The sequence below is a fragment of the Lepidochelys kempii genome, chromosome 3 (genome assembly GCF_965140285.1).
Source record: "Lepidochelys kempii isolate rLepKem1 chromosome 3, rLepKem1.hap1, whole genome shotgun sequence".
NCBI lineage: Eukaryota > Metazoa > Chordata > Testudines > Cheloniidae > Lepidochelys > Lepidochelys kempii.
In genome coordinates, this window is record NC_136382.1 from 155,826,365 (window position 1) to 155,845,650 (window position 19,286).

Here is a 19,286-nt window from a genome sequence, read left to right on the forward strand (position 1 = left end):
TTGAATTTTGAATATTTTTCTAATTCTTCTTAGCTCATTGCTCCCAAATAATTTGATCCATGAACTACAATGTTTTTGTTTTGCTGGCAGGAGGTACCTCTTAGTATTTGTGGGAGATAACAATATTAAGAGTTATAAAGAGCAAAGCTTATAGAACAATCATTTACAAATATAAACTGAACTTCAGCTTCTGGCTGAGCCAGAGATTTATTGGGGATAGCTGGGTGCCGGAGCAGCAGGGTGGAGAGAAAGGAAGTATATATTATTATACTATTTTACAGATGGGGAACTGAGGCACAGAGAGCCTCAGTGACATTCCCAAGGTTACACAGAAAGTCACTGGAAGAGCTGGAAACAGAACCCAGCTTTCTTGCATCTCAGTTTAGTCCCATCATTCTAAGACCATTTGTCCTCTTGTATATGGGTGTGGGTTTTTTGTTTTTTTATTTGTTTTTGGGTTTTTTGCCTTTTAACATTTGAGTTTAACTTGAAGTTTACAACACATTTCTACCTGATTAGATAGACTTGTTCTTTAAAGGGGGTAGATTTTATGCATGATAATGTTGATTCATCCTAGAATAGGTGAAGTTAAAATGGACTAGATAAATTAGCCAGGGTAGACAGCAGCCCCTACCTGTTTATCCTTTGCTTTTTTTTCTGGAGCAAACCTAATTTATCTAAGCCACACGAGACAGATAGTTTAATAAAACAGCACACTGTTGAATGACCAATTCCCATTGCATACTGCCTTTTCCTTGCCAGCTACTTATGATGCGATTGTTGTTAATCTACATGGCCTCTTCAAAGCATTAATATAGCTCCAGAGTCCTACATGAGGATTTCCTGCTCTGAAGGGTAAATGCAACTGAAGAACATGGGCTCTTGCAAAACAACAACAAAACCTCACTTCCTGCAGGAGAGGTGGGATTTTAAAGCCCCAGAACTGTAATTCATGTTAATGCTCACTGGTGACTCTCACCTGGGCTTCAGTGCAGTTCTACAGAAAAATAACTGACTTCACTCTGAGCAAAAAGAAAAGGAGTACTTGTGGCACCTTAGAGACTAACCAATTTATTTGAGCATGAGCTTTCGTGAGCAACAGCTCACTTCATCGGATGCGTACCGTGGAAACTGCAGCAGACTTTATATACACACAGAGATCATAAAACAATACCTCCTCCCACCCCACTGTCCTGCATATATATATATAAAGTCTGCTGCAGTTTCCACGGTATGCATCCGATGAAGTGAGCTGTAGCTCATGAAAGCTCATGCTCAAATAAATTGGTTAGTCTCTAAGATGCCACAAGTACTCCTTTTCTTTTTGCGAATACAGACTAACACGGCTGTTACTCTGAAACCGTTCACTCTGAGCAAGTTCCTCTGCATTCAGCACTTGTACTGCTGGACAGCAGCTTGCCCAGCCACCTCAAAGGACAGTCTCCAATGGCCCATCTACACTACAGAGCTGCCTAGGCAGGGGAGCTGGGTACAAGGCAGTTACAATTTGTAGGGTACATTGCACTATAACAGTGTTCCATAACCAGGCTAAATAGGCCCATGCACATAGGCAGTGCCTTGGTTAGTACTGTGCTTGTAGCTATGGCACCAGCCCTGAATCTGACTGTCAGAAGAGTATGCAATCAACCCAAGCTTGGCATTTAGGGGACTGAACATTCATATGCATCAAATGAAAACCAAAAGAACTAAATTCTGTTTTAGAAATTATTTGGAACCAAATCTTGGGAAACAGAGCCAAGCTTTGGCCTCCATAGTCCTCAGAATGAGCTGTGGGAAGTGAGAGTGTGTGTGAGAGACTACTGTTCCTCCCTTCCGCATGAGGTGTTGGCCTACTGGATCTGTGCTGTGTATACATGCACTGGCGAGGCTCTGGACAGGGCCGGCTCTAGGCACCAGCTAAGCTGAAGGGGCGGCACTCTGGCTGTTCTTGGGGCGGCACTCCTGCAGCAGCCACGGCTGCAATTCGGCAGCAGCTCCTCTCCGATGTTCTTGTTCTCTCCAGCGGCGGCGTATTTGGCAGGGATTTTTTTTGTTTGGCTGCTTGGGGCAGCAAAAAATGTGGAGCTGGCCCTGGCTCTGGACATGCTCATGTTCCCCCACTTATGAAGGTCTCCTCTGCTTTTGCTCCTAGATGGCCACATGTTTCAATTGTGATCAGACCTCAGACCCTTGTATAAGATGTCCTGGGATTTGTTCTATACGTCCATTAAAATCACGCCCACTATGATGGTTTTCAACATGAAAACCAGTTACTTTGAGACCCACTGATACTTCCCACTTATGCTAACCAGCATTCCTGTGTTCCCCAAACCAGATAAACACAAAATCTCATGTGGAATATAACTATTCTGTTATCCAGAGTGAATAAACCATGAGTAGCAGCATTTGGATCTCAATGCAGTTGACAGAGAGCTGAAGTATACAATTAGCTAATATGCAATTAACTGGATTAGCAGCCCAGGCAACCAAATGGGGTTTGCTCAAGACCATGTGATTTTCATGTATGTAAGTGGATTAGGTAGCAAAGCACTGAGCAGCTAGATAGAGTGCACTGAACCACTAAGTCTGTGATGGATGGCCACGTTCAGCGGGGCTCACATCTATCCTGGATTCACTCTCATCTCGCTGCCTCACTATTGCATCTGGTCTGTTTAGTGGTGAGTGACCTCTCCTTGGGTGTGATGGATGCTCACATGGTTGCCATTTGAAACACACACACATCTCAAAGCTGTATTCCTACTTGACTTCCCTTCCCCTTTACACCATGGTGTCCAAAGTATGGCCTGAAGGCCTATTACAGCCCAAAGGAGCATTTTAAAATGTTTGCCATGGCTGCCCTATATGATCAGGCAAAGCTCATTAACTTCAGGAACTCAAACAAGCACCATTTTCTGTTCATCTGCTGCATGAAGAGGAGAGAAGCACAAGGAAATAGGCTTATGTGCCTTCAGTGCCAGATCTTGCAGAGTGTCTAGGGCCTGCAGCGCCCATTGGCTTCAGAGGGCATGAGGGGCACTCAGCCTTTCTCAGGTTCAGACCCTTATTTTGGCAGAGAGCAAAATGGTGTAGCTTTGAGACAAATTAAGTGCAGGCCACCAAGTTCTTTGCATTTGCTAAACCAGCCCTCAGTATCACTAGTGCTAGGCACTATTGCTTGATGTGGCCAAATTAGTCTTTTACATTGTTCACCATTCAGGATTAGAGCTGGTCAGAACCCAGAATTCCCATTCTACAGGAAATTACACAATTTTGGATCTTTTTCATTCTAAATCAGAATGAAAAATTGAAACTTCCTGCAGAATGAACTCTGAGATTTTGTTTAGGGAAAAAAATCAAAATGACATTTCATTTCAACCTTATTGAAACATTTCAACTATAATATATTATAAATTATAATAAATATTTTTATTAAACATAAAAATCCAAATTGAATATTTTGACCTTATCACAATATTTCAATATTTTTTTCATCAAAAAATTCAAATAAGCCAACACTGTCTGCAGAAGATGACAATTTTGTGAAATTGAAATTTTCCTGATGGACAATATCAATCCGCTCCACTGAGCATACTGAATGGGATGCTCCTACAATTGTCCCAATCTTTGTAGCATAGAATAGATAGTGCAGACTCTGGGCCTTTTATCCCAGTACTCCTTTAAATAAGAGCAGTATCTATAAAATCTGTTTTACCTTAATCACAGCATGTTAGCATCTCTGCAGCTTCTCACCCTCCCAATCTGTCAGTTTGTGGACATTCCACAGAGAGGGAGTGTTGTCTAGTGGTTGGACGAAGAGGAATAAGGTGCGGGATGCCTAGGCTCTATTAAAACTAACTTGCTTTGTGACTTAAGGCAGGTCACTTAACTGCTCCATGCCTCAGTTTCCCATCCATATAATGCATACCGTGCATGATATCTCATGCAGGTATGGTGATTAATTATGATGATGTTTGTGAAGTGCTTCATGATAATGTTTGTAAAGTGCTTCAGCCCCACGGGAGGTGCTGGGGTTTGGGGCTTCTGCCCTGTGGGATTTAAAATATTTACCGGAGCACCACTCTGGACAGCTCTGGCTGAATTTAAGCCCCGCCTCAGGATTACTGAAAGCCACTCTTACAGATTATTGGATTATTTTGGTTTGTTCTTGAGGGTAGGGTTCAGAGAGGGAATAAATAGATGGTGGAATTCAGCTATAAACCTTCAGGGCAGGACTGAGCTGGGGAGCAGAGCATAGGGGAGACATGGACAGTGTTGTGAGCCAGCAGCCTTTTGCTCACTCTCTCCAATCACTGACAAATTCCCTCTCATTGCATAGAAGTGATCACTAGGATGATAATAGTGGAAATATTTTAAAAATAATATAAGGTTTCTTTAATCAGTTTTCCTTTTATTATTATTTCCACCAATATTTTTTCTCTTATTCTGTTTTAGCACTGGAGGCTGCTTTGGACCTCTGCTCCTACTTATTACAGAGATTGTGAGCTCTTTCCTATATGTCTGCAAAGCCCATTCACACCTACGATGCTGAATTAATAATATCATTCTGTTACTCTTGATTATATAACCGGGGGAGAGGGGGAAGGGGAAGGGGTGTCTGCATAAGCTAACCTGCTCTGGATGTGTCCACTGGGCTCTAATTAATGCAGATGTTGTGCATGCTCCCATTCCTCATGGACTCAGTTGCAGCGGCATTTTGATCACCCAGGCGCCTGTCCAATGCATAGCAGAAGTTGCTATGGGGAAAGCCCAAGGGTTCCCAATTCAGCAGAGCTTCTTGTGAACAAAAGATGCCTGTTAGAGTGCCAGGAGGTGGCTGCTCCAGCAGCGAATGGTTCTGCTGCCAAATGTGCCTTTTGTGTATGTGTGTAGGATGCAAACAATACGAATGCAAATGCAAACAATACAGTACAGCAATAGCTAAGCAGGTGTCGGGTTACAGCCATGGAAGCGGGTGTGGAGAAGGTGGTCTGTCTCCTTCACAACTGGAAAAGACCCCTCACACAGTGCCTCTGACCCAGAGCAGGCCTGTTTCCTAACAGCTCCCCCTTCTGCCTGTGAAAATGTAGCTCAGGGACTACCTGACGAGAACGTTCAAATGTTCAGTAAAAAGAAAAGGAGTACTTGTGGCACCTTAGAGACTAACCAATTTATTTGAGCATAAGCTTTCATGAGCTACAGCTCACTTCATTGGATGCATCACGAAAGCTTATGCTCAAATAAATTGGTTAGTCTCCAGGGTGCCACAAGTACTCTTTTCTTTTTGCAAATACAGACTAACACAGCTGTTACTCTGAAACCTGTCAAATGTTCAGTGGAACTTGTCCACATTGCCCACCATGAGGCGGAAGCAGTGTTCATCCATCACTGGAATCTGGATCAGGGAATATAAATGTAGCTGATCTCCTTAAACAGCGGAGGGATGTTCAGTTTGATTTTTCTGTCGGGTTGGGCTGAGGTCGATGGAGGCTGTACAAGTGGTAGAGCTAGGTGGACAGATTTGAGATTACTTTTGATCTCCTAACACTATTTGTTCATCTTATTATGAACCCTTTCTGTGGCTGCAGATATCACAGGACAGACTCCTAAGTAGCTCTCATCCATTTTCCTTCCCTTGATGTGCCAAAGGGCTATGGACGCAGGACCTTCCATGTGGAACTTAAATTCAGCATCTATAGGATCTCCTTTGTTAGGGTGTATCTATATGGGGGATTTAATACAAATCTTTTTGATACACATCAGGTATCTCACATCACACAAGTCATACCAACAGTGTGTACACACACCACCTGTTCCGTTTTCAATTCACCTTGTGTGGAGACACAATAGCAGTTTCCTACAAACTGAGAGCATAACATTCTCCCGGGGTATCCAATGGTCCTTTGCTTTGCTGTTGAGCAGTGTCCATCTTGGGACTGTTTTCACTGTGAATTGTGGGAAGCCAGTTGGGGTCAAATATTTTTTTTAAAATCCCATGATTCTGCTGTCTGCCCCATACTTTCTTTCTGGGTGGGTCACACCATTTTCAAGTTGCTGTTGGCCAGCATTGACCCAACGATGCTCCACAATGCTATGGTAACAAGTGTGAATACTCACAGGCATCTTGGGCTGTATTACCACATTTGAAACTGACGACTTCTGCACTGGCATTTGATTGTTGCATCAACAAACAGATGATGCAGGAGCAGGAGAATATTCTACAGCAGCAGCTCCTCTGGCAGCAGGAGGTTACTCTGAAGCAGTGGCAGCACGATGAGGCAGAACAGGAGGACGTTGAGTTGTTGGAACAAGAAGACGGGTTCCTGGCTCACTAGCAGAGCATGCAGCGCCATTTCTGGGCCCAGGAAACCAGCATGGGTTGGTGAGAGAGGATCATCCTACAAAGTGGGGATGACCAGCAGTGTGAAAAAACTTCGTGTTGGGAAGGGCTACCTTTCTGGAGATCTGTGGAGAAGTGACCCCTGGAGATTCAGCAACAGCAGACCAATGTGCGTGCCCCATACCCATGGAGAAACGGGTCACCATTGCCATCTGGAAGGTGGACAACCCAGAATGTTTCCATTCTTTAGCCAACCAATTCAGCATGCGGAGATCAACTGCTGGGGCAACTCTCATGCAGGTCTACTATGCTTTTGATAAGGCGCTGTCTAATGCGGTGATGAAGCTGGATAATGCCCAGGAGGCTATTGATGCCTTTGTATACATGGGGTTACCAGACTGTATGGGGGCAGCTGATGGAATTCATATGCCTGTCATTTGCTCTTCCCTCCCTCAAGCCCTTCACCAGGGTGCAGAACTTATAAATAGAAAGGGTTATCTCTCCATGGTGCTCCAAGGACTGGTGGATCACTGCAGTAGGCTAACAGACATAAATTCAGGGTGGTTTGGGAGGGTCCACGATGCTATGATTGTTCAGAACTCAGTGCTATTTAAATGAATGGCGAAAGGACTGTTTGCCCCCTGGGGTCTGTACTGGGACCAGTCCTATTCAACATATTCATAAATGATCTGGAAAAAGGGGTAAACAGTGAGATGGAAAAATTTGCAGATGATACAAAGAGATAGTTAAGTCCCAAGCAGACTGCAAAGACCTACAAAAGGATCTCACAAAACTGGGTAACTGGGCAACAAAATGGCAGATGAAATTCCATGTTGATAAAAGCAAAGAAATGCACATTGGAAAACATAATCCCAACTATACATATAAAATGCTGGAGTCTAAACTAGCTATTACCACTCAATAAAGAGATATTGAAGTCATTGTGGATAGTTCTCTGGAAAAAAAAATCCACCCAATGTGCAGTGGCAGTCAAAAAAGTGAACAGAACGTTGGGAATCATTAAGAAAGGGATAGATAATAAGACAGAAAATATCATATTGCCTCTATATAAATCTATGGTACGCCCACATCTTGAATACTGAGTGCAGATGTGGTTGCCCCATCCCAAAAAAGATATATTGGAATTGGAAAAGATTCAGAAAAGGGCAACAAAAACGATTAGGGGTATGGAACGGCTTCTGTATGAGGAGAGATTAATAAAACTGGGACTTTTCAACTTGGAAAAGAGACAACTAAGGAGGGATATGATAAAGGTCTATAAAATCATGACTGGTGTGGAGAAAGTAAATAAGGAAGTGTTATTTACTCCTTCTCATAATGCAAGAACTAGGGCTCACCAAATTCAATTAATAGGCAGCAGATTTGAAACAAACAAAAGGAAGTATTTTTTCACACAACGCACAGTCAGTCTTTGCCAGAGGATGTTGTGAAGGCCAAGACTATAACAAGGTTCAAAAAAGAATTAGATAAGTTCATGGAGGATAGATTCATCAATGACTATTAGCCAGGATGGGCAGGGATGGTGTCCCTAGCCTCTGTTTGTCAGAAGCTGGGAATGGGAGACGGGATGGATCACTTGATGATTACCTGTTCTGTTCATCCCCTCTGGGACATCTGACCCAGTATGGCCACTCTTACGTTCTTATGTGCACTGTGGACGTTACTGGTGTGGAGGTTTGTCTGGTAATTCTGGGACACTCAGCTTATCCCCTGATGCCCAGGCTAATGAAGCCATACACAGGCTGCTGCTTGAACAGAAGGAAGGAACATTTTAACTATCACCTGAATAGTTGCAGAATGGTGGTTGAGTGTGCATTTGGCCTTTGGAAAGCAGGTGGCACTGTTTATGGAATAGGTTGGTGTCATAAATGTAGAGGGAAGGGTAAATCCCTTTAAAATCCCTCCTGGCCAGAGGAAAAATCCTCTCACCTGTAAAGGGTTAAGAAGCTAAAGGTAAACTCGCTGGCACCCGACCAAAATGACCAATGAGGAGACAAGATACTTTCAAAAGCTGGGAGGAGGGAGAGAAAAAAAAGGGTCTGTCTGTTGGTATGCTGCTTTGCCGAGGATAGAACAGAAATGGAGTCTTAGAACTTTTAGTAAGTAATCTAGCTAGGTATGCGTTAGATTATGATTTCTTTAAATGGCTGAGAAAAGAATTGTGCTGAATAGAATAACTATTTCTGTCTGTATGTCTTTTTTGTAACTTAAGGTTTTGCCTAGAGGGATTCTCTATGTTTTGAATCTAATTACCCTGTAAGGTACCTACCATCCTGATTTTACAGGGGTGATTCCTTTACTCCTATTTACTTCTATTTCTATTAAAAGTCTTCTTGTAAGAAAACTGAATACTTTTTCATTGTTCTCAGATCCAAGGGTTTGGGTCTGTGGTCACCTATGCAAATTGGTGAGGATTTTTACCAAACCTTTCCCAGGAAGTGGGGTGCAAGGGTTGGGAGGATTTTGGGGGGAAAGACGTGTCCAAACTACGTTTCCCAGTAAACCCAGTTAGTTTGGTGGTGGCAGTGGTTATTCCAAGGACAAAGGATAAAATTAATTTGTACCTTGGGGAAGTTTTAACCTAAGCTGGTAAAAGTAAGCTTAGGAGGTTTTCATGCAGGTCCCCACATCTGTACCCTAGAGTTCAGAGTGGGGGAGGAACCTTGACAGTTGGAAGCAGCAGGAAAAAAGTTCCAACTGTTATAGCAGCATGTTGTGTTTTGCATAATATTTTTGAGAGCAAGGGGAAAAGCCTTACTGGTGGGTGGGAAGCTGAGGTGTGAGGACTTGCTCAAAGGTTCAGTCATCCAGTAAGGCATTCCACAGAGAACACAAACACCCATGGGCATCCTGTCAGGACTGCCTACTGTTCGTATTTTGAGTCACATGCCTGAACAGGTTAGCCTGTGGGGGTGTATTGGTATGTAGACATTGTGAAAGCTGGGGTTATTGTGTGTGGGTGGTTGAGGTTTAACATTCTCTACATGCTTTTGTAAAAGTCTGTGCATTATTTCCACTTTATTTAATGGATTTTCTGTGTTAAATGCAATGATGACCCATAAAGGTTTTACTATGAAAGAACAATTAAAAAAAAAGTTTTAATGAAACCAATAGAAAAATAATATCTTTGAATTTGGAAACACATTTAACAAACCAATCTTCTTAAGCAACCAGCTGTACACAGACCTTTAATTACTGCAACAGTGCAAACAAATCGCAAAGTGCAACTGTAAGAACATTTCAAATACAGCAATTTGGGGGGTGTGTGTGTGCATGCATAAAGTTCAAGGTGAGTATATGCCTTGCCTCTGGCTCTTGTCCACGTGGGTTCTGGGGACGAGTGCCTTGGCTCAAAATTCTCAGGGACACTGTAGGACTCTATAGAGCTGGCCTCCCAGGTGAAGGGTTCTTGGTGCCCAGAGGTTGGACCGGAGAGGTAAATGGGAGCTGCTGGGAGCCCTGTTGTGGGGATGTGGAGGTTAGGAGTTGCTGCTGATCCCAGAAGCCAGCATTGTCCAGAGGCTGAAGGACATGTCTGCATCCTAAATTACAGGACTGCAGGGCCAGCTGGCCTAGCCAGGAGGGCATTCTGGTTCAGGATAGCGTCCATAAGTTGCCTTTGCATCTCTGTCTTTTTCCATGCTCTCCTTTGCCATGGTGATGCTGTCCACGGCGCCAGCCATGTTTTCTCTGGTCATTGTGTTGCTGTCCTGGGCCACTGCCACGATCTCCTGGGAGATCTTTCTCTCTCTGGTCCTCATGTCCAGCATCCACCTCCCAGCAGCTTTGTTTTCCCTCTGTGTGACTCTGCCAAGAGCTCTGCAAACATCTGGTCCCAAGTCTTCCTTTTTCTCCCCTCAGGTTGGCCAGCCTGCCAGCAGTACATAGATGCCCCGTGCTTGAAGATCTTGCTGTTGCAGGTGCTGTGGCTTGGGAAGTAGGGAATAAAATTTGCTTTTTGTTTGTATCACAGACAAGTCATCATCGTTGGTTTTTTTTACTGTGTATATATGACTTTACCTCCCTTAAACTCTTTCTATTCTTGGGAGAACCTCAGAGCTGGTGAGTGGTCTGCATTTATGGAGGGTGCTGGGTACGTTTGGATTTCAGTCCACTGTATCTGCTTTCATGATGTTAAGAGTGAGGCGGGGTGTTTGGAGCTATATTCCAGGTTGGTTTTTGCAGTTATTTTTGTATGCTGGAGGTGCTACGATCACATTGGCATTGTAAAGTTGTGGGATTTGGGGGCAAGCTGGATAGTAATTCCCTCTACGTCCCCTTCAGGCTGTCCTGTCTTGATGACATTATGCTGAGGCAGGTGTCTAGGAGGCAGAGAATGGCCTTATTCCAAAAGACAAAGGCAGATCAGCAAGATATGCTGTGCAGTTATTCACCAGGTTGTCCCTCCAGCAGTGCTGCAGGAGTGGAAGGGGCTCTCAAGCTATGCTGGCGCACATGGGCATGTGGCTGTTCCTTATAACGTCTGAAACAAAATCAAGCTATTTCTCAGTTTTAAGTTCTGTCTCCCCTGCAGATGTGGAGAAAGTGCAGAGAAAAACAGATAAGGTCCTGCAATGATTGTCAGCTATGATGCATGTTACAGGGCATTTGCACCTCAGTGAGGAGCAGTAGAGTCTGTGCCTTGACCGGGTGTGTAGTGTGTGCACTGATATCTGATGCAAACTACGAAAACTAACCAAGTTTCTTTTCCTGTAAGCGCTGTCTCAATACACTGCTGAGTTTTGCAGAAATGAATGCTTTCCTCGTTTGAATCTACTAGTGGAGGGGGGCAAGCACAGACTGTGCCATGCTGGCAGGCGCGATTTTGAAGCATCACAAGGTGGGGGGGGGGTGGAGTTGGTGGCTCCCAGCTCACATCAGCCAATAATAATAATAATTAATAATAAAGAATAAATTGTAAAGATAGGTACTTACATACTAAAGATCCTTCCAGGGAATCTCTTTGGTCCTGACCTGGGTTTCTGGCTGTGACCTGGGCACAGCTGAGGCAGAGCAGGAATCAGGGTGTGTTGTAGCTGGGCAGGACTGGAGATGGCTTTCCAACTGGCTGTTGTCAGGGTCTTGAGTCACAAAAAAATCCTGGGCTTTAGGGAGTAGCTGTTTTCCAGCATCCTCCTGCTTCTCCCCTGATGGGTCATGCTACTCGTTCTAAGTGGTGTGGAGTGCAGGTCAGCAGGCTGCGAATAGTGTCTGAGGGGTTGTACTGTAATTGGGTAGAATCCTGTCCAGTTGATCAAAACATTGACAAGTCACATGTCTCCTTTTATTCCTCGTTTCAATATACTTTCTCCTGAGCTGTTTTCTCTTTATCCGGCACTGATCTGCATTCCAGTCTTGACCCCTCGCAGACGTCTGCTTTGCAATGTCCACAGTATGTCCCTATTCCTGTGGCTGGCCACAAGAGCTTTTTCCTGAACCAACGCTTCTCCCCAGATGGCAACGAGATCCAGGGTCTCGGCACAGCTCCAAGCAGCTATCTGAGACATGTTGTGGGGCTTCTGGGGTGCTATCATGGTTGTATAACCAGAATAGTGATACACTGGGATCCAGGAGCAAAATCTGGCTCTGCACTACCTAAGGGTCATTCTGGAAACTTGACATCAGGACGGGGGGGGACACAAGTAAACGGACAGGTTGGTAAAGGTTGACCTGCAAAGCGCTGTGGGATAGCTGTTAGAAACATGCAAAAGTGGTGGGCTGCAATTGTGTGCACATGAAAAATAGACCCAACTATTTCAATTAGAAGAAAACTTAGTCCACTTTGCAAGAGGACTCCAGAGTTAGTGTGCAGTGATGGGTTGCATGGTACATACGCAACTGTTTTAAAACTGGATTAGCTTGATTTGATCTGGTTTAAAACCTTCATGTAGACACGCCCTTAGTCTTAAGTAACACACAACAGCTAATACAAGAAGTGCTAGTTGCTGAGCCACTAAGTAATCGTGACTGCAATATGATTAGGTTCAAGGGACAAGGCAGGTACTTAAAAGTGACAGTAAACTTTAAAAAGGAAGATTTCAATAAAATGACATTAGTCAAAAAGCCTTAATGTTAAAAGAAAGGGAAGTAAAATCCTTGAAAGTGGCATGGGTGCTACTTAAACAATATTGGAGACTCAGAAGGCATTTGTGCCTGTGAGCAAAAAGGGAGTCAGGAAGACAAGGAGTAAATCAATATGGCTAAATGGCAAGGTTCGAGAGGCTATTTGAGTCAATGCAAATCCTTCAAAATCTGACCCTGGTGAAATCAATAAACAGGAGCATAAATTGCAGTAGACAGTGTGTAAGAAGGAAATTAGAAGGGCTGCAGTGGAATTCAAAGAACAAATAGCTAACGGTATAAAAGCAAACAACAAGAGATTCTTTAAGTCTATCAGAAGCAGGAAGCCTGTGAAAGAATCCGTGGATCTTCTGGATCACCAGGAATTCAAGAGAGAAATTAAGGCACAAAAGGACACTGCTGAGAAGTTTAACAATCAGTCTTCACTGCTTAAAATGTCAGGGAGATTCTTACCCTGGACCCATTCTTTTCTGCTAATGAAGATGAGGTACTATCAGAGATTGCTTCAGAACCTCATTTTCTGACACCGCAAACTGGTAACTTAAATAGTAGTAAATCACCAGGCCAGATGGTGCATCCGAGAGTTCTGGAGGCACTTACAAAAATATACAATATCTCACTCAAAACAGCCTCTGTTCCACAGGACTAGAGGGTAGCAGTTGTTGTACCTATATGTGACAAGTGCAAGTGAGATGGGGAAAAGAGAAGTAAGTTTTTCATCTGTACCGGGTAAATTGATTAAAATGATCATTAACACCCTCCCCCCATCCCCCCGCCAAAAGCTCATGATATGCTAAGGTCTAACCAGCATGGATTCTGCCAAGGTTAGCAGATGAAAGTAGGCCAAAAGACTTCTTATCACTGAGTATATGTGGGATTGGCACAAAATATTAAGAATTATTTTAATTCACCTTGTTGATTCCTTTGTTTTGAGGGAGTATACCCATGAAAAGCATTGGTCCTTTGAAGATCGGCTGTTGCTATCATTTTAATAGTATTACGGTACCACCCCTAACCAAGATCAAAGCCACAGGGTACAAAGCACTGCACATACATATAGCAAGAGACATGCCCTGCCCTGATGAGTTTATAGTCTAAATAGGACACACAGTCAAAGGATGGGATAGAGGAAGTATTGCTTTGCCCATTTTATAGTTGGGGAACTGAGGCACACTGTGAGATTAAATGACTTGCCCAAGGTCACACAACAAGTCTGGCAAAACTGGGAACTGAATTTAGGTCTTGTGAGGCTTACTGTAGTGTCTTAACCACAGAATGATCCTTCCTTTCTGTTCTATTTCAAACAGTGTGAATCTTATCGGGGGACTTACTTAGCTGGGTGATGTACCTAACAAAATACGTTTTGAGGTTAGTTTGGGGGGATCATCTAATTTTCTGGCATTCTACAATATAAGATTTTTTTTTTAAATATAGCTGGATACCAAACAATAGAGAAACTGTGGGACTTGGATGGTTTAGGGTGGTAATGTGAGATGGAACTTTTTACCTCTAGATCACTGGTTCAAACAAGTTTAGCAGTGAGAGGAAGATATTATTTGGTGTCTGTTTCATGTCCTATATCAAATGAGTTGGGGGTTGTCTCTCCAAAGCATAATAGGTAAGTGTTGTAATAGACGGGTTCTCCTGTTGCTGTATGTGATTGGAGAAGGGCTGGTAGCCCCAAGGGACAAATTAACTGTGTTGGTTTCCTCTGTTCTCCTTGTGGTGTGAATTATTGCACATCACAGAAATCACTACCACTATTCACCCCCTTGCTGGCAGTCTGAGCAGAGAAGCTAGGGACTGAATGAGCTATGGAGCCTGAATTCCCCTCTGACTCTTGGTGTAGTCCCTCCTGGTCCCAGACACGGTGGGAGAAGCTTGTACTGATGTTGCATGTATTTATACCTGGTCTGTGGATAGAGGGTTTCAGTGTCCAGGGGTGGCCAATCAGGTACCTTTCAAGAGCACTAAATTCAGCTACACATAAGTGTGTGTGTGCATGCATGTGTGTGTGTAAAAACCCAGCAGAGAAGCTATTTTGAAAACATTTCAAAGCTAGACACTGATGCGTTGCGCATGAATGAAAAAATCATTATTCTTTAGCATTAGTACTTGGCAGCACAGATGTGCCTGGCATTGTACAGAAAGAATAAAGACCCCAACTCTGATTCTGCTTTATACCTTGTGTAGCTACTGACAATCCTGCAACTGGGTGTAAAGTGCCATCGCAGGGCAAATGGAGGAGTCTGATTTAGTAGCACTTTGCAGAGGTGTCAGTAACTGTCCAAGGTGCAAACCACGGGGGAATCCAGCCCACAGTGATTAGTTAGTTCTACTCTTCCACTGATTTTTACCTTGGTGAGACTCCATTCAGTGGAGACATTCCTGATTTACACAGATGTAAGTGAGAGGAGAATCAAGCTCACAAGCCTTGTTCTAAAGAATTTACAACCTAGATAAGTCACTTGCAAATTGTATTCTGTAGTAAGTGGGGGTCTAAACCTTTCCCTCTCATTCATGAATTCTGAAGACTCCACTGCTTGACTGGGTATAACACAGCCTTTGTGTGTGTGTTTTTGGGAATCAATCACAGGCAGGCCAGGACTCTGAGCACACGTGGCTATTCAGAGCGTGTCCCTGTTCCAGAGTTTGGGTGCTGTCAAGGTCACTCAGGTACTCTCCATTCCAGCACCCTGGGAGACAGCCGACAAGCCCTGCAGGCAAAGCCTTTCCCTCACACCTCCTGCTCAAGACTACTTTAGAGAAGTCGTTGCTATGCAGCCTTGTTTGTTCACGGTATGTAACACTGTTTGCCTGCTGTGTGTGTAACCTGTAAGTGAGAGCCTGTTATCCTCACACAGAAGAGGGCTGGGCTACAGAGCTGCCATCCATACCCACAACTTTCAAAATCCCAGAGTCTGGAGCTGGCGGGGAGCTGGGATTCATTGTCGGAGGCAGTTGGGGTTTGTAGCTCCCTGAGGGATCACAAATTTAACAACATGGAAACTAGGCATCCAAAGTGAAAAGGCAACCCTGTTTGTGAAAGAGGTTAGTGAACTGCCCTGACTAATGCTTTGCTGCACTCGTGTGGGGGATGGGATGGACCATGCTGCTGATCTGTTGCATTGTGACCTGGGGTCGGGGGGGTGTGGGGTGGGGGAGCTTGCTTGGTGTGAGGGTTCTTTTCCCCGAAAGCAGCAGGTGCTCTGAAGTGAAAGAGAATTTGGGGGAAAAGTTTGGTTGATGATTTTTCCCAATAGCTTATTAATGTAACAGGAAAAAATGAGTGTCATGGAAATTTCTGGTGGGCGAATCCTTTTGGTTTAGCTGAGAGTGGGTGAAGCTAGGACACTTTTTAGGAGAGGGAGTCCTGAGATGAGTGGAAGAAGATCAGAGCTTGGATCACTTTGCAGCAGGAACTACTGTCTGATAAGCCAGGATATTTCATGCAACCTGCTGAATGAGAACAGGCTCTTCATAGCTTGGCATAGTTGTGGCTCCTGGCAGGCGGAGTCTAGCACTATCCAGAGAGGGGTAGGGAAACGCCATTAGAAGCAGGAGAATGCCCTCTTCCATTCACAAGCTGCAGAGTCAGGTCTCTTGACTAAGAGTTTTTTCGGTGGTGTTAGGTCATTATTGTGTGTAGGCAAATAGGAGAGCTTGTGTCTCCGCTTCTGACCCAACTTGATTGGTCTTTGTGGGGCCATGGAGCATCAACTGCATTTCAGACATTTGATAGAAGCATGCTGCTGTTTTCTCAATAGAACTGAGCCAGGCTCAAGCCAAATCCTCCCCCAAATCAGACCCTGGCTGAAATTCAGAGATATTTGGATCAAGATCAGGGCTCAGTGTATTTCTGGTCAATCCCAGGAAGACAGTATTAAAATCCTACCTGGCCAATAGTATAACTTGCTAGGTTTCAGTAACAGTAACCTTCATACCCCCAATGAGAAGCTGGAGGGGAGTGGGGCAAGAAAGAGGAAGCATTTTGTTTTTCCTCTGAATAAATAGATGATAGAAAATCTAGGTAAGCTTGCAGCATCTCTGGTATATAGGTGCCCACTCCAAGGCACAAGCTCTGTGTAGGAACTAGCCCAGCTCACGTTCAGCCTTTGTTTGCAAATGAGTGTATAATCAAGGAAATAAGGATCTGTAGAAACCAGAGCTGGGAAAGCTTCAGCAAATAGAAGAAGGGAAGAGACTTGCTCAAAAGCAGCTTCTTTTCCATTTGAAATCCAGAGATGTCAGCCTGTCAGAGATAGCAAATGAAGAGCCACTCAACCTCTCTAAGGGATAAGATGCAGGACTCCCTCTGCTCATTATTAGAGATGTTTGCCAGTTTCTCTCTCCCTCCCTCCCTCCCTCCCTCTCCAGAGAGAAATCTTTGCTTCATGTTTCTTTCCTTTCCTTCTTTGATAGTGTCTATGCCCCTTTCCTGCAAACTGCAGCTCTGAGCTAGGCAGTGTTGCTGGGATGATGACAGTATTACTTAGTACTTATCCAGAATCTTTCATCCAAGGATCTAAAAGCATTTTGCAAAGGTGCGTGAGTACCATTTCCATTATACAGATGGGGAAACAAGTCACAGGGATGAAGTGGCTTACCCAAATTCTACGGTCAATGTTATACAGGAGATCAGACTAGATGATCATAAAGGTCCCTTCTGGTCTTAAGATCTATGAATCTAGGAGACCATGGTGTGTCCCATGACAGAGTGGAAATTAGAACCCACTTCTGCTGTCTCCCAGCCCTGTGCTGTTAGCACTAGACAATGTTGCTTCCTTTGCCTTATCATTTGTTAGTTTTGATGCTGTGCAGTTTCAGATGACAATAGTTTGAATGTCTTTTTTTCCTGCAAAGTCTGTAAGTTGAATTGTTGAGAAGTCCAGCATTTGAAGCAAGAGCCTGATCCCTAACTTCTGCCACTGGGCCTTTCCCCTGCATTAGCTCCTGATGTAAGCTGAGACAGAGTTCAGGGATGACCCTAGGAATGTACAGAGCACATAGGGTGCAAGGTTCTGTGCTTTTGGGACTCTGACTTTCCAGGACCCCCATCCTCAGAGCGTGGGACGGAAAAGGTCTACCCTAGCTGTCAAACCTTCCCTATTCCTCACCACCACCCCCAGTGACAAGTGACCAAACTCTCCCTCCATGTTGTCAAACCTCCTCTCCTAAGTCCACCTAACAGAGGTTTCCATGGAGTCCTGGACACCAGACTTTGCAAGGTTCACTTGAGTGTTTAACTTTCTCCTGGAATTTTTGGGAACCTTGATTCCTATCATCGCATGAACTGCTTGTACCCTGTGTGATCTGTGTTGCTGAATTTCAGTGGCCAGCTGGTCGCTAAGGTGAAGAAAAGTTACCTTTGTGTCCTCCCCCTGCCCTCCAAACTTTTACTGAGTGCAGTTTGGCTGCTCTGGAAGTTCTGTGTCTTTATTCATTTTGTGTATCTTTTCAGAGGCCAATCAATACAACTAGCCACTAGTCAGTAAGGACTGCTTGTGTGAGCAAGGCTTGTAGGACCAGACCCTTAGACTGTAATTTCCTAAGGGAAGGAACTGTTTTCTTTTCTGATTTGTGCACCACTAAGCACAGTGTTGAGATGAACAAATCATATAATAGTAAGAAGGGCTACTGCACCTTCCTAATTACAGTAACATGAGGTCTGATAGACCTCTCGCTTACACTAGTGAGTGTAACTCTTGGCTGCTGATTTTACAATGGTGTAAGAGAGAGGAGAATCAGGCCCCATGCTTCACACCTGTTAACATATTGTTTGTAATAAGGAATCTCTGTTATGAAACTAAAATTTCACTTGGTTCTTTCTAACTGAATGAAATCTCTTCATGGGGATCATGGGGATTTCCCACACTTGATTATTGTTTAGGAAGGTGGAGAGCGCTTTGGGAAGTCACTTGAAGTTATCTTGAATTTACATGAGTAGTCAGAGCTTGAGAAAATACATTTAGGGACTGACTGACGAGATCGCTGAGCAAATATTAGCGACTCTCTGAGAACTCATGGAGGATGGGAGAGAGAACTGAGGACTGGAAAAGGGCAAATGTAGTACCTACCTATCTATAAAAAGGGGAATAAGGACAACCCAGGGAATTGTAGACAAGTCAGCTTAACTTCGGTGCCCAGAAAGATAATGGAGCAAATAATCAATTTGTAAGCATCTAGAAGATAATCGGATAATAAGTAACAATAAATATGGATTTGTTAAGAACAAATCATATCAAACTAATCTAATATCCTTCTTTGACAGAGTAACAAGCCTTGTGAATGGAGGGGAACCAGCAGATGTCATGTATTTTGACTTTAGTAAGGCTTTTGATATTCTCACATGACCATCTCATAAACAAACTAGAGAAATATAACCTAGATGAAGCTACTGTAAGATGGGTGCACAACTGGCTGGAAAACCATACTCGGAGAGTAGTTATCAATGGTTCACAATCAAACTGGAAAGGCATATTGAGTGGGATGCCACAGGGATCTGTCCTGTATCCAGTTCTATTATCTTCATAAATGATTTGGATAATGGCATAAAGAGTACACTTATAAAGTTTGCGGATGATACCAAGCTGGGAGGGGTGCAAGTGCTTTGGAGGACAGGATTAAAAATCAAAATGATCTTAAACTGGAGAAATGGTCTGAATTAAATAGGATAAAATTCATTAAGGACAAATGCAAAGTACTACACTTAAAGAAGAATAAGCAATTGCATAAATAAAAATGGGAACTGACTTCCTAGGAAGGAGTATTGCAGAAAAGGATCTGGGGGTTTTAGTGGCTCACAAACTAAATATGGGTCAACAATGTACTATTGTTGCAAAAAAAA

General features: G+C 43.7%; 1 protein-coding gene across 4 annotated transcripts in view; it reads left to right on the plus strand.

The window, feature by feature from the left end:
* The window catches only part of TOGARAM2 (TOG array regulator of axonemal microtubules 2), a 96,318-nt gene that overhangs the window by 17,934 nt on the left and 59,098 nt on the right, over nt 1–19,286 (plus strand). Inside the window, exon 1 of one of the 4 annotated variants that reach the window (XM_073338628.2) lies at nt 15,411–15,490. The exons of the other annotated variants lie outside the window; for them this stretch is intronic. The gene's annotated coding sequence lies outside the window, so the exon portion shown is untranslated. Of the gene's footprint in view, nt 1–15,410; nt 15,491–19,286 lie in introns of those variants that run through there. 4 annotated transcript variants of the gene reach the window in all.